The sequence below is a fragment of the Passer domesticus genome, chromosome 8 (genome assembly GCF_036417665.1).
Source record: "Passer domesticus isolate bPasDom1 chromosome 8, bPasDom1.hap1, whole genome shotgun sequence".
Classification (NCBI taxonomy): Eukaryota; Metazoa; Chordata; class Aves; order Passeriformes; family Passeridae; genus Passer; species Passer domesticus.
In genome coordinates, this window is record NC_087481.1 from 57644823 (window position 1) to 57658677 (window position 13855).

At 52.6% G+C, this 13855-nt stretch overlaps 1 long non-coding RNA gene across 3 annotated transcripts; it reads left to right on the forward strand.

Moving 5' to 3' along the window:
* The first annotated feature begins 293 nt into the window (after positions 1–293).
* On the forward strand, positions 294–10885 carry LOC135305919 (uncharacterized). Of its 3 annotated transcripts, none has more exons than XR_010366916.1 (4): positions 294–360; positions 5726–6516; positions 6991–7108; positions 7537–7798. It is a non-coding gene; the product is annotated as an uncharacterized LOC135305919 (long non-coding RNA). The 3 variants fall into 3 exon arrangements; XR_010366915.1 differs by lacking the exon at positions 294–360 and adding an exon at positions 9432–10885 and having other exon boundaries at positions 4785–6516; positions 7537–7737; XR_010366914.1 differs by lacking the exon at positions 294–360 and having other exon boundaries at positions 4785–6516.
* The last annotated feature ends 2970 nt before the right edge of the window (positions 10886–13855 follow it).

Below are 13855 nucleotides of genomic sequence, written 5' to 3' on the forward strand. Positions count from 1 at the left end.
TCGGGCAGATGTGGGTGATGATGTGGGCTCTCAGCAGCCGCTGTGAAATGCCAGAACGCTCAGCACGTGGCTGTGGGCGCTGCCCTGCAGCGTGCCCGCTCCCGGGGAAGGGGCTGGGGCTCTGCCGGGCACCCCGCGAGGGCACGGTGCCACAGGGGAGCAGCAGGTGCCTCAGCCGCTGCACGGGGAGCTCCTGCCTCTCTGCACCTCCGTGCCAGGCCTGACGGGCTGCAGATGTCACGAGGCAGCACGTGGCCCTGGCTCTGTCCCCAGGGAGGCTCCTCAGGGAAGGGCTGTGGGCTCTGGAGCCCTTCCCAGAGGCTGTGGCAGTGCAGGAGCTCTCCGATGCCCCTGGCTGAGGTGTGTGGGGTGCTCACCTGGCCCACGTGTGTCTGACTCACACAATCTCCAGGCTGGGAGAGACCTCCAGGATCACTGAGCCCAACCCAGCCCCAACACCCAACTGAACCCTGGCCCCCAGTGCCACATCCAGGCTGTGTTAAACACACCCAGGGATGGGGACTGCACCACCTCCCCGGGCAGCCATGCCAGAGCTTTATAAAAACTCCTCTGAGGCCTGGCTTGTGCCCTGCTCAGCTCCCTGTCCCTTTGTGGGTGCTCACAGCGTTGGAAAGCCCTGCAGGTGTGAGCTCAGGTTATTCCTGACTAAACCCACCTTGTGGCAGGTGCTTTCCAGAGCAAAGCTCAGGGTGAGCAACCCCAGAGCTTCCCCTGCTGCCCCGGGGCCTGTCCCAAATCCCTGCAGTTCCTGTCAGTACTGCACCTTATCCAAGGAAGATGCTGCTCAGCAGGAGCAGGAGCCTCGCTGGCAGGGTGTGCTTGTGCTGCTGTGCCCACAAATGTGCCCTCCTGGTTCAGGGACAGCTGGGCTGCCTTTGCCTGGGGAGACAGGGAGAAACCCAGCCCCAGGGCTTTGGGCACAGCTCTGAGGCACGCGGCATTGTTGGGGTGGATGATCCTGGGGCTCCTTCCAGCTCGGGGGAGTCTGTGATTCCATGATCTCCCACCTTCTGCTGTTAGAGCCTGTGATGTGCGTTCTCATCACGTTAAATACTAATTAAATAGCTTTAATTGTTCTTGAGTGAGAGATCAGCTCCATGCTCGGGTTCAGAGAGTGTCACAGACTGCTTTGGGGTGGAGGGGACCTTCTGGTTGAAAAACACAATTCAGAACTTATTTCCTGCCCAGTTCATTCTTCAAACCTAGAGGCTGGTGCAGTTTGCTGAGCAGGAGTGGTATTTTAGGACATTATTCTAGGATTTAATTAAGATGGATTACTTACTATTATTATTATTATTATTATTATATTATTGTTATATCACAGTAGTTATTATATTATATTGTATCATATTATATTAATTATATTATATTATAGTAAATGTATCCTATAGTATTTATTATGTATTATTATATTTTATCTATTTTTATTTAAAATATATTCATATTATTTAATATATATTATATTATATCTATTATATTTCATTATATTTTTATATTATAATATATAATATTATTATGTATTATATTATCTTTTTATCCTATATTAGGATTTAATTAAGATGAAATTGCATGGTTTGGGACCTCAAAGTCCATCCCATTCCACCCCCTGCAATGTTCAGGGACACCTCCCACCATCCCAGGCTGCTCCCAGCCCCATCCAGCCCAGCCTTGGGCACTGCCAGGGATGAGGAATCCGCAATTCTCAGGCCACCAAGACTGGAGGGAGGATTTTGGAACAGCAGGGTCTGACCAGCTCCAGTGGAATTTAGCAGGAATAAATAATTGCATTTGGCCCCTGCTGAGTGTTGCACTTCACCCCCTGTTTCTCCAGACCTGCTCTGAGGAATTAAAATAATCACATTCTGGTTTACAATATTTTTTATGTATTATTGATGGCCCCTTATAAAATGAAACTGCATCCCATTGCCCGCCACACAATTGAAAAGTTTCAGTCTATTAAGGTTTTATTGCTGGAGGGGACAGAGCTGCACAATCCATCCCAAAGGCACCAGAACTTGCTGAAAATAGGGGAAATTTAGCTTTCAATAATGGATTCAATTGTTACAACTTGTTCATGATAGTGCTGTGCTTGCACTATGATGTTATTTCTGATTTTCTGCATGCAGTGGTGCCTCCTGTGGCTCTGCCTGTGCTCAGAGACCCCAACAACAAGAGGAATCTTTTATTTCAGCTTCTTAACGTGCCTCAGTAAGGAGCTGTCCTTCCTGAATCCCTGTGCAAAGGGAGCTGTCCTTCCTGAATCCCTGTGCAAAGGGAGCTCTCCTTCCCTGAATCCCTGTGCAAAAGGAGCTCTCCTTCCCTGAATCCCTGTGCAAAAGGAGCTGTCCTTCCTGAATCCCTGTGCAAAAGGAGCTGTCCTTCCTGAATCCCTGTGCAAAAGGAGCTGTCCTTCCTGAATCCCTGTGCAAAAGGAGCTGTCCTTCCTGACTCCCTGTGCAAAGGGAGCTGTCCTTCCTGAATCCCTGTGCAAAAGGAGCTGTCCTTCCTGACTCCCTGTGCAAAGGGAGCTGTCCTTCCCTGAATCCCTGTGCAAAGGGAGCTGTCCTTCCTGAATCCCTGTGCAAAAGGAGCTGTCCTTCCTGAATCCCTGTGCAAAAGGAGCTCTCCTTCCCTGAATCCCTGTGCAAAGGGAGCTGTCCTTCCTGAATCCCTGTGCAAAGGGAGCTCTCCTTCCCTGAATCCCTGTGCAAAAGGAGCTGTCCTTCCTGAATCCCTGTGCAAAAGGAGCTGTCCTTCCTGACTCCCTGTGCAAAGGGAGCTGTCCTTCCCTGAATCCCTGTGCAAAGGGAGCTGTCCTTCCCTGAATCCCTGTGCAAAGGGAGCTGTCCTTCCTGAATCCCTGTGCAAAAGGAGCTGTCCTTCCTGAATCCCTGTGCAAAAGGAGCTGTCCTTCCTGAATCCCTGTGCAAAAGGAGCTCTCCTTCCCTGAATCCCTGTGCAAAAGGAGCTGTCCTTCCCTGAATCCCTGTGCAAAGGGAGCTGTCCTTCCTGAATCCCTGTGCAAAAGGAGCTGTCCTTCCTGAATCCCTGTGCAAAAGGAGCTGCCCTTCCCTGACTCCCTGTGCAAAGGGAGCTGTCCTTCCTGAATCCCTGTGCAAAGGGAGCTGTCCTTCCCTGAATCCCTGTGCAAAGGGAGCTGTCCTTCCTGACTCCCTGTGCAAAGGGAGCTGTCCTTCCTGAATCCCTGTGCAAAAGGAGCTGTCCTTCCCTGAATCCCTGTGCAAAGGGAGCTGTCCTTCCCTGAATCCCTGTGCAAAGGGAGCTGTCCTTCCTGACTCCCTGTGCAAAGGGAGCTGTCCTTCCTGAATCCCTGTGCAAAAGGAGCTGCCCTTCCCTGACTCCCTGTGCAAAGGGAGCTGTCCTTCCTGACTCCCTGTGCAAAAGGAGCTGCCCTTCCTGAATCCCTGTGCAAAAGGAGCTGTCCTTCCTGAATCCCTGTGCAAAGGGAGCTGTCCTTCCCTGAATCCCTGTGCAAAGGGAGCTGTCCTTCCCTGACTCCCTGTGCAAAAGGAGCTCTCCTTCCCTGACTCCCTGTGCAAAAGGAGCTGTCCTTCCCTGAATCCCTGTGCAAAGGGAGCTGTCCTTCCCTGACTCCCTGTGCAAAAGGAGCTGCCCTTCCCTGAATCCCTGTGCAAAAGGAGCTGTCCTTCCTGAATCCCTGTGCAAAAGGAGCTGCCCTTCCCTGAATCCCTGTGCAAACAGCCCCGGGATGGGGAAGATCCATCCCCTGGCAGCTCTTTGGGAGCCCGTCCCAGCCAGGCACAGAAACCCACCTGTTCTGAACCAGAACTGCTGCACAGTCCCTGTGCTTTGGGGGATTCCCTGTGCTTTGGGATATTCCTATGTTTTGGGGGAATTCCCTGCGTTTTGGAGCATTCCCTGTGCTTTGGGGGATTCCATTTGGGGGATTCTCTATGTTTTGGGGGATTTCTGTGTTTTGAGGCATTCCCTGTTTCCCTGTACTTTGGGGCATTCCCGGTGTTTTGGGGGTTCCCTGCACTTTGGGGGATTCCCTGCATTTAGGGGATTCCCTGCACTTTGGGGTATTCTCTGCATTTTGGGGGATTCCCTGTGCTTTGGGGCATTCCCTGCATGTTTAGGGGATTCCCTGCGTTTTGTGGCATCCCCTGTGCTTTGGGGGATTCCATTTTGGGGCATTCCCTGTGCTTTGGGATATTCCCTGCACTTTGTGGCATTACCTGTGCTCTGGGGCATTCCCTGTGCTCTGGGGCATTCCCTGTGCTTTGGGATATTCCCTGCACTTTGTGGCATTCCCTGTGCTTTGGGATATTCCCTGTATTTTGTGGCATTCCCTGCACTTTGTGGCATTCCCTGTGCTCTGGGGTTTTGCAGGCAGTGTTGCCCTGGGACAGGGGTGCAGGCTCTCACGGCTCTCTCCCCTCTCCCTGCAGGAGCAGGGCCCTTCCTGCCCCTCCTCTGCCCTGGAGTGCCCCAGTGCCCCCTGCCCTCCAGGGGAGCCAGCAGGAGCTGGGATGGGCTGAGCTGGGATGCCTGGCTGGGGACTGAGGGGCTGCACAGAGGGGAGCAATCCCTGGGGAAAAGCCTGCTCTGAGGCGGGATGGAATCCCACAAGCCCGGGTGGTTTGGGGAGAAGGGACCTGAAAGCTCATCCCATGGCAGGGACACCTTCCCCTGGCCCAGGTGTCCCAGCCTGGCCTGGGGCACTGCCAGGGATCCAGGGATTCCCACAGCTGCCCTGGGTACCCCATCCCAGCCCCTCCCCACCAACATTCCCAGTATCCCATCCCATGCTATGGCTGGGGAAAAGGACTGTTGAATGGAGAAGCAAGACTTGGACCCAGCCCTGGTGCCAATGCAGCTCCTTCCTGATTCCCAAAATTTCTCCTGCTTAAATACCCTGTAATCTAAAATCAACTCTCTTTGGTTTGAGCTAAATGGGAATTTTCCAGTTAAAATTAAAAAAAATTAAATCACGTAAATGATGTTAAAAGAGAAATTTTCTCTCCCCAAATCACTGGGAAGCCTCTGCAGAACTTTAATTTCTCTAGCAGAGAATGGGTTAATGTTAAAATGGTGCTGCTCCACTACAAAATATGACCAGAAAAATGTTTCTTGGTATCAGTGTAAATAAGAAAGGACACAGGGAAGGGCAGTTCCTGAGCAGGCTGGCCACAGCAGAGGTGGGGGATGTGCTGTGGGTCAGCACTGCCCCAATCCTTCCTCATCCTGTGCCTGTCACAAGCCTGTGATTGCTGAATGAGTCAGAAAACCCAAACTGGGGATAAAATAACCACTGACCACGGTGACAAATATCTGTTATTCCTCCTGATGGAACATCTTTAAAGCTGTCAGACAGCTGGGAAAGCTGTTGTTGCACGGGTGAAGCAGATTTTAGGGCCATATTTCAGATTCTACTCTCTCTTTTTGCTGTTGTGAACTCCATTGTCTCTTTTCTGTGTGTTATAAAATCCTGATGAGCTCAGCCCCCACCATTTGTGCTACTCCCAAACATTTCTCCTTCTCCTGCTTCTTCCTCATAGAAGACTGAAGTTATCTTGCTTAAGTGAAGATTTAGGTGTGAAATGGAAGGGGGATTTTCACATCTTTAATAAATAAAATCATTTCTCAGCTAAGAGCTCGCCAGGCATTGATTTACAGAGTGATTTCTCTTCACTCTCTGTTTTTTATCCTCTTTTCCAAGCAAACAAAGCAACAGAGGGCTCCAGAGTGAAAATGCCGTGAGGAATCACAAATCAAGACTACTCACTTGAACTCAGCCTAAAGTGAAGCTTCAAAAGACCTGGAGGAGAGTGTGGATTACAAAGGAGTCCCAGCAGATCTGGGCATTCAAAGGAGAAGCTTTCCCCTGCTGCTGCCTGACATCCAGTGTGCAGTGCTGGAGGAGAGCCTGGAAGTTTTCCAGTTAAATGATTCCTAAGTTGGTGCAGGGCTGGGTTTGGTCCTGGACTCCAGCAGGAGCCAGTTTACCTTGGTGAGTTTTCCTCCTGCAGGTAAATATCAAAGGGTTCTAATTTATCATGGAATGGTTGGGCTGAGGGATCCTAAAGCTCAGCCCTGTCCCAAGGGCAGGGACACCTCCCACTGTCCCAGGTGTCCAGCCTGGCCTTGGGCACTGCCAGGGGCCCAGGGCAGCCACAGCTGCTCTGGGAATTCCATCCCCACCCTCCCAGGGGACAATTCCTTCCTAAAATCCAATGTAAAGCTTTTCTCTGTCAGTTTAAATCCTTCCCCCCTTGTCCTCTCCTGACACCTTCCACCAGACCAGGCTTTCCCAAACCCACATGAACTGGCCTTGAATTATGGCACTGCCAAATATGGAACCGTGCTTCCTCCTCTTCTTTTTCCTTTTCAGTGACAAAACCAACCCATTTTTTTCTCTTTCTGCTTTTCCTGCTGGTTTGCTGTCTGTGCTCTGGGATATTTCCCCCATGGAGAAGGACCCTGGGTTGGAGGGAGCCCCACACCCCCCAGGTAACTGCTCCCAGGGAATTTCTCCTCATCCCTGGCTGGGAAAAGGCTCCCAGGGCTGTTTCCACAGCCCCCAGCACAGCCTGGCCCCGGGCTGCCCTGGAGCCATCCCAGTGCAAGGGATAATGTGGGATTTGTGCCCGGGATTGCTGAGGGAAAACATTCCCCCCAGCAGCCCTGGGAACTGGGAGTGTCCCAGGCGGGAGAGCCCAGCACTGTGGGAATGTGGGGTAGAGAGAATAATCCTTCCAGGCTCCCTTTCATGCCTTGTTTCGGATGCAGCTGCCTGGTTTGTGTTCCCCAGCTCCCCTGCAGTGCTTTGCCTGCAGGAGGAGCTTTGCCCTTCTGTGCAGGTGGGCAGAGGGAAGGACCTCTGCTCTTTGATCTCAGAGCCCAGGGTTCTCAGAACCATCCAACACAGTGGGAGGCTCTTGTGTATCCTGGAGGACAAATCACTGGAATTCTCTCCCTGGACAGAGATCAGAGTGAAAAAGGGAAGAGAAAGGGTAAAAACAAAAGAGGAGGAATCAGGTGCAGGTCACAGACCTGGATTTGGGTGAGGAGCTTCGGAGGCAAGCAGGAGATGTTACCTGAGGTAAGGAGCACAGGTGGACTCGGGCATCCCTGAGGGTCCCTTCCAACCTGAGAGACCCCAGGATTCCAACACTCACAGCTCATTAATTCATCATTCTCTTGGAAAGTTCTCCCATCCCAATTATGGGTCTCAGGATGTCTTTAGAAAGTTTAAAGTCTGTGTTTAAGAATACAAGAAACATCTTTCAATACCGAAAAATCTGAGTGTATCCATCCTTTGTTCCCATTCCTGCAAAATTCCTGTCAGCTTCTGGTACCATTCCTTCAAAATTCAAAGTGCCTGATTGTTATTGAAATGGATTCTGAAACAAAACCCACAGGATGAGTTTGGGGTGTTGCTCACACCCCAGCTCCTTCTAAAGCTCCAAGTGTGATGAAGATGTACTTTAAATCTATGCAGATTTAAATCTGTGCTTTCCATCTTTTCAGGAGCAGTTCAGGAGTTTGAGAATGAATTCCATCTGCAGCCAGAGCCTTGGCTTTCCCCCAGAGCACCTGAGTCACCAGCAAGCAAAGGCTGACAGAAACCAGGGAGCTTCTGTGTTCTGCCCTAGAATCATAAAGTTATGGCAAGAAAACAAAAAGCAAACCAGAAAAGCAGCTGGGAACAACAGTGTTGCTGCAAAGGGGGTGAAATCCAGCAAATAATTTCAATTCATGGTTTTAATATTTAAGAGTGGTTTAATTTATAGGGTGGCATTGGATTTGAGAGTGTTCTGTCCCTGTGGGAGGGGGACTGGGGCAGTCTGGGAGTGGGGTCCCCATCCTGGTGGAGCCTGGCTTGGCCAGAAATCTGCTGGGAATCCTGCACAGAACCCTGGAATCCTGGATGGGCTGGGATGGCAGGGATCCCAAATGCCACCCAGTGCCACCCCTGCCATGCAGGGACACCTTCCCCTGTCCCAGGTGCTCCAGCCCCAGTGTCCAGCCTGGCCTTGGGCACTGCCAGGGATCCAGGGCAGCCCCAGCTGCTCTGGGAATTCCAGCCCCACCCTCACAGGGAACAATTCCCAATTCCCAATCTCCCATCCAGCCCTGCCCTCTGGCAGTGGAGCCATTCCCTGTGTCCTGTCCCTCCATCCTTGTCCCCAGTCCCTCTCCAGCTCTCCTGGAGCCCCTTCAGGCCCTGGCAGGGCTCTGAGCTCTCCCTGGAGCTGCTCCTCTCCAGGTGAGCACCCCAGGTGTGCCAGGCTGTTCCTGCCTTTGGCTTTCCTTGTTCCTCACCTGCAGCCCCCCGAGCTCCAGCAGCCCTGCCAGGAGGAGCACTCCCAGCACAACCCCTGGAAGAGCACACCCAGCACTCCCAGTACACCCAGCACACCCAGCACATCCCCTGGGAGAGCACTCCCAGCACTCCCAGTACACCCAGCACACCCAGCACATCCCCTGGGAGGGCACTCCCAGCACACCCAGCACACCCAGCACATCCCCTGGGAGGGCACTCCCAGCACTCCCAGCACTCCCAGTACACCCAGCACACCCTGCCTGGGCTGGGGTCCCATCCCCACGGACACAGATTTCTCCTCAGCAGCAGCCAGGTTTATAAACAGGGCAGGGATCAGCTGGGCACCTCCAGCAGCCCAAGAGGGGTTTGGTGGAAGCTCAGGGCAGCATTCCTCAGGCAGCTCCTGCCTGCCTTTGGCAGCCCCTGAGCTGGAGGATTGTGCTGGATTGCTGCAACCACCACAGGGCTGGCGAGGCACGAGCTCTGAGAGAGCTCCCCGAGCACACACGGGGCAGGCACGCAGCCAGGGGCAATCAGGGCAGTTCCACAAGGCTTAGCAAAGCTGGATTATGGCACGGGGATGTGGCATCTGCTGCTCAGGTGCTGCTGGGAAAACAGCTAAAGGGCTTTGCAGGGGTTTTTCTGTTTGCTTGGCTTGTTTATTTTGTGTGTGTTTGTGCTTCTGAGCCTTTTGAACTCCCAGCAAAACAGGCTGACCAGAGAGAAAAATACAGAATGATCCAGGAGCTGAAGGAGGGGGGATTTAGATGGGATTTGGGGCAGGAATTGGTCCCTGGGAGAGTGGGGATGGAATTCCCAGAGCAGCTGGGGCTGCCCTGGATCCCTGGCAGTGCCCAAGGCCAGGCTGGACACTGGGGCTTGGCACAGACTGATTCAGTGGAAGGTGTCCCTGCCATGGCAGGGGGGGACTGGGTGGGATTTGAGATCCCTTCGACCCAAAGCATTTGGGATTTTATGAAAATCTCTCCAGTTCATTCTGGTGAGCCTAAGCTCTCCACACCCACAAAGTGTTAATTGTGATTAAACACATTTCCTCATTCCCACGAGGTTTCAATGGGCTTCACTCCTTCCATTTCAGGGCTGCCTGGAAATATTCCTGGGGCTGGTTTCCACAAAGAAGCGAAGCTAAAGCTCTGCTGGGTTGTGTTTGGAGGGAAGCTCTCCCTCCCTGCACCCTAAAGCTGATGTCAATGTCTCACTTCAGTGGGAATGTCCCTGGTTCCTCCCTCCTGAGGCTTCAGCCCCTCCCAGCTCAGAGTTTGGGGCTGCAGAAAGGGAAAATGTCATTTAATCCATCAAGGAGAGCGGAATGGAGCGCTCCTGGTGCCATAAGTAAGATATTTCCTGCTGCCTGGGTGTGTTATGGGTCACTCCCTGCTGGTTCCTCCTGCACGTTCCCCATCCTGGCCTGGGGTTTGGTGGCTGTTCCAGGGAACTCTTCACCTGAATCAGGTGTGAGGTACCTGACACTGCTTCAGCAGGAGAGGAACACACTGCCCTGGGCACCTGCAGCTGCAGAAAGACAGCCCTGTAAAATGTTCTCCACTTCCCCAGGAATATTTCACATTTCCATTGGTATCAGAGACGCTCTTTTGGCTCTGGGATCTTTGGGGTTTTTGGCTGTTTGAAGGCTGGGCGTTGCAGTGGTGGCTCAGTTTGTGTTATGAAGGAACAGTGCTCCAGCAAACCACGTGTCCTAAAACCCTTAATAATTCCTTTTGTAGCTGTCAGAGCCTGCCAGGCCCGTGGTGTCCAAACAAAGAGCTCATTGCTCTCCTGGAAGGCTCTTTAGGAAGCCATTCTGATGGGTTATCCAGCAAAGTGCTGCTATTACTGAGGGTGATGCTTCATCCTTCGCTCAGCGAGCCTTCCTGGAAAGCAAAATAAATGAACTGCTCAAGGTGTGGGGTTTGTTCAGAGAAAAATAAAACAACAGTGGCAGAAAAACATAAAAACAGCTCAAAGCTTGTGCTGCCTCAGAGCAGAGAGAGGCTCTTAACTCATCCCAAACCTCTGTGCATCAGCTGTGGCAGAGTTTGACTCTGGAAGAGGCAGGATGAAGGGTGGGCAGGGCCAGCCTGGCCCTGCAGGAAGAGGGAAAGAGAACTGGATGTATTTCCAGAGCTGTGGATACGGTCTGTGTCTCCTGTTCTGCCCCAGGGAGACAGCAGATGGCTGGCAAGGGCAGGAGGAGGTTGGAGGGCTCCCTCCAAGGCTTGGCAGCGCTGTCTGGGAGGATTTGTGAGGAATTCATTCCTGTGGGAAGAAGGAACAGGGCAGATTTACCCCCTTGGCACAGCCTGTGCCCTGGAGCAGGGCATGGCCAGGGCAGGAGGGGGCTGATGCTCCCGTTACAGAGTTTGTGTGTGCCAGAAGGCAGGGAGTGAGCCACTGCTGCCCTGACAAGGGCAGTAAGTGTCAAAGATCAGTTCCTCTCGTTGGACAGACACAGACACTGCCTTCAGCCAAAGCAGACAGGAACGGCTTTTCCAAGAGAGCCCAGGAATTCCATCTCTGCTGAGTGCCAAAGGCTTTCAGATGGCTGTGGCTGCACGTCAGGGGCTCCTGCAGTGCCACTGCTGCCCGTGATCCTGGGAACGCAGCTCTGGGTGTGGAGAGCCCTGATCTCACCCAGGGCTGTGGCCAGGGGGGTTCCACGGGGGGTGCCCAGCCCAGGAGAGGTTCCCGGGCTGTTCCAGGGGCTGTGGGATCCAGGCTGCTGGGACAGGACCTGGTAGCCATGATATTTTATGAAAAATCCTCTGCTAGGATTTTTCCTGTCCTGAGGAGCTGAGAGCCTCAGGAAAGAAATGTAAACAATAACTGTGCTGCTGTGGGATGCAACAGGTGCATCTTCCATTGGGCCATGGGGATTGTTTTCAATTGATGACCTATCACAGCCCCCTGTGCCAGGGCTGTGAGCAGGCACAGGATTTTGTTGTGCATTCTATTCTATTCTATTCTATTCTATTCTATTCTATTCTATTCTATTCTATTCTATTCTATTCTTGTCTTTGTAGCCTTCTGATCTTCTTCTCTCTCTGTTCTTTTAGTATAGTTTTATGTAGTATTTTAATATAATATATAACAAAATAAATCAGCCTTCTGAGCAAAATGGAGTCAAGCCTCGTGTCCTCACACAAGGGGTCCCAGCCGAAACAAGAGGACCTGGTAGAGCAGGGAACAAGTGTGAGAGGTGCTCCAGGGGGAGGCTCTGCTGGCCCAGGTGGGGACAGCCCTGAGCCCAGCCCAGCAGCTCTGGGCGCCTGTGGCCACCCAGCTCTGGGATTTCTGGCCCTGCTGTCCCCATCTGTGTCCCCCTCATCCCTGCTCCCTCTGGAGCATCTGTTGCCATGGGGACAGGGGAAAGTTCCAGGGGGGAAGGAGGAGCAGGATGGGCCTGGGAACAAATGGCTTTGTGGAGCGGCTGGAGCGGTGCTGGCTGGTGGATCAACAGGAATTCCGTGTGAGGCTGATGGGTCTGCCTCCCCCCTGCAGATTTATGAGCACCTGAAGGAGAGGGAGACGAGCAGCCTCAACTGAAGACCTCAGAGGATGAGGGAATGGCCCTTCCAAGCACTGCAGCCGGCACAGAGGGGTATTTGCTGCTGCTGAGCTGTTCGTGGTAGCAGATGTGTTCATTGTGGTCCTGGACGGGCCGGCTGCTGCTGCTCCTGCTGGAGGGAGGCACCGGGTCAGGGAAACGGGGATGGGGGCCCCACAGGGGGTCCCAGAGGGGTCTGAGGGATCCCAGCAATCCCAGAGGAGTGTGAGGGGTCCCAGAGGAGCGTGAGGGATCCCATCAGAACCCAAAACTGCGTTTTGATTTCCGAGTCAGCTCTGCCTGCCAGGTTTGTGTCCATGGAAGTGATAGATTCAAGGGATCAGGCTGACACAGGCATTTCCATGCCATCATTAAATTGAATTTCAATTTTAATTACAGCGGCTCCAAAGCAGGTGTAATAATATTAAAGAAAAATCTCTGTCTTTTAGCTGAAAGTGTTCCCTCAGCCCAGCCCCTTGGATTTCCTGTGGCTCCCATCCCAGAACTCGGGGCTGGTTTACTCTGTGGTTTATTTTGCCTTGGCAGGGTGGGATCTCCCTGTGCTGTGCTTTGGGGCTGGATGGGGAGGACAGGGTGAGGAGCTGTGCCTGGAGCTGTTCACGTGTCAGCACTGCTGGGTAGGAGCATTTCATTTACACTTTATTGTACAGGGTGGTGGCTGCACCTGCACAGCCTCTCCTTGGCAGGGCATTGCTGGGACATTGCTGGGGCATTGCTGGGACATTGCTGGGACATTGCTGGCATTTCTGGTTGTGGAGTTCCTGAAGGAAAGCTGGCGGAGCTTTGGGATGGGCACTTTGGGATGTTTGATGGCTTGGAGGTGTGAGCCTTTGGAATTCCTCGCTGTAACTGGGGAATGAGCCAATGTCCAGCCTGGCCTGGGGCACTTCCAGGGGCTGCTCTGGGAATTCCAGCCCCACCCTGCCAGGAACAATTCCCAATTCCCAATCTCCCATCCAGCCCTGCCCTCTGGCACTGGGAGCCATTCCCTGTGTCCTGTCCCTCCATCCTTGTCCCCAGTCCCTCTCCAGCTCTCCTGGAGCCCCTTCAGGCCCTGGCAGGGCTCTGAGCTCTCCCTGGAGCTGCTCCTCTCCAGGTGAGCCCCCCAGGTGTGCCAGCCTGGCTCCAGGGCATTCCCATCCCTCTGGGCATCCCTGTGCCTCTGGCATTCCCGTGCCTCCCAGACTCTGAGTCCCTGGAGTTCTGAGGTGCTGCAGGGGCTGGGAGCAGTGGCTTCCCTCTGCTCACAATGGTTCCCATCAGGAGCAAACCCTTCTGCAGCAGTGGAGCAGCAGCAGGTGATGGATGCAGCCTCTCCCTGCCCACATTTACTCTCCCAGGATGCATGGCTGCAGGGAATTCCAGGCACTTCCACAGCGAGGTAAGAGAAAAATAATAAAATAATAAGAAAAAAAATAAAACCATCCCAACCTCCTTTCCATCCCAGCCCTGAGTAACCAGGGAACACTAAAGCTAAAATGACTTTTTGCCAATAATTGTCTTTGGGTTCTTTAGAGCAATATCATCAAAGCTCTGTAGACTTAATACCACTGGTTATGGGATTTGGAGCTCAGCTAAATGCAAAACTTAATTCTGTGTTCAGTTGTTTAAAATTTAAAATCCAAACTTGAGTGTGTCATAAAAAATCAGGCTGCTTCTCCTGCTTATTAGGGGGGGAAAAAATCAGCCTAATTCCATAGAATTCACAGGCACTGAGCCTACCCTGGCGTTTATTAGAGGGAAAATGTTCCTTTAATACAGAAAGCAGGAAGAGGCTGGAGCACCAAGCAAATTATGCAGATTCAATTGTGTAACAAAAGGGATTGAATTTCCACTCGATGAAAATCTCCACTTTGTCCCTTCCAGGCTCTGCCTGTGAAGGTGGCTGGGGCTTGTGCAGTGCCAGGGATGTCACAGGCACTTCCCTTCCCTCTTCT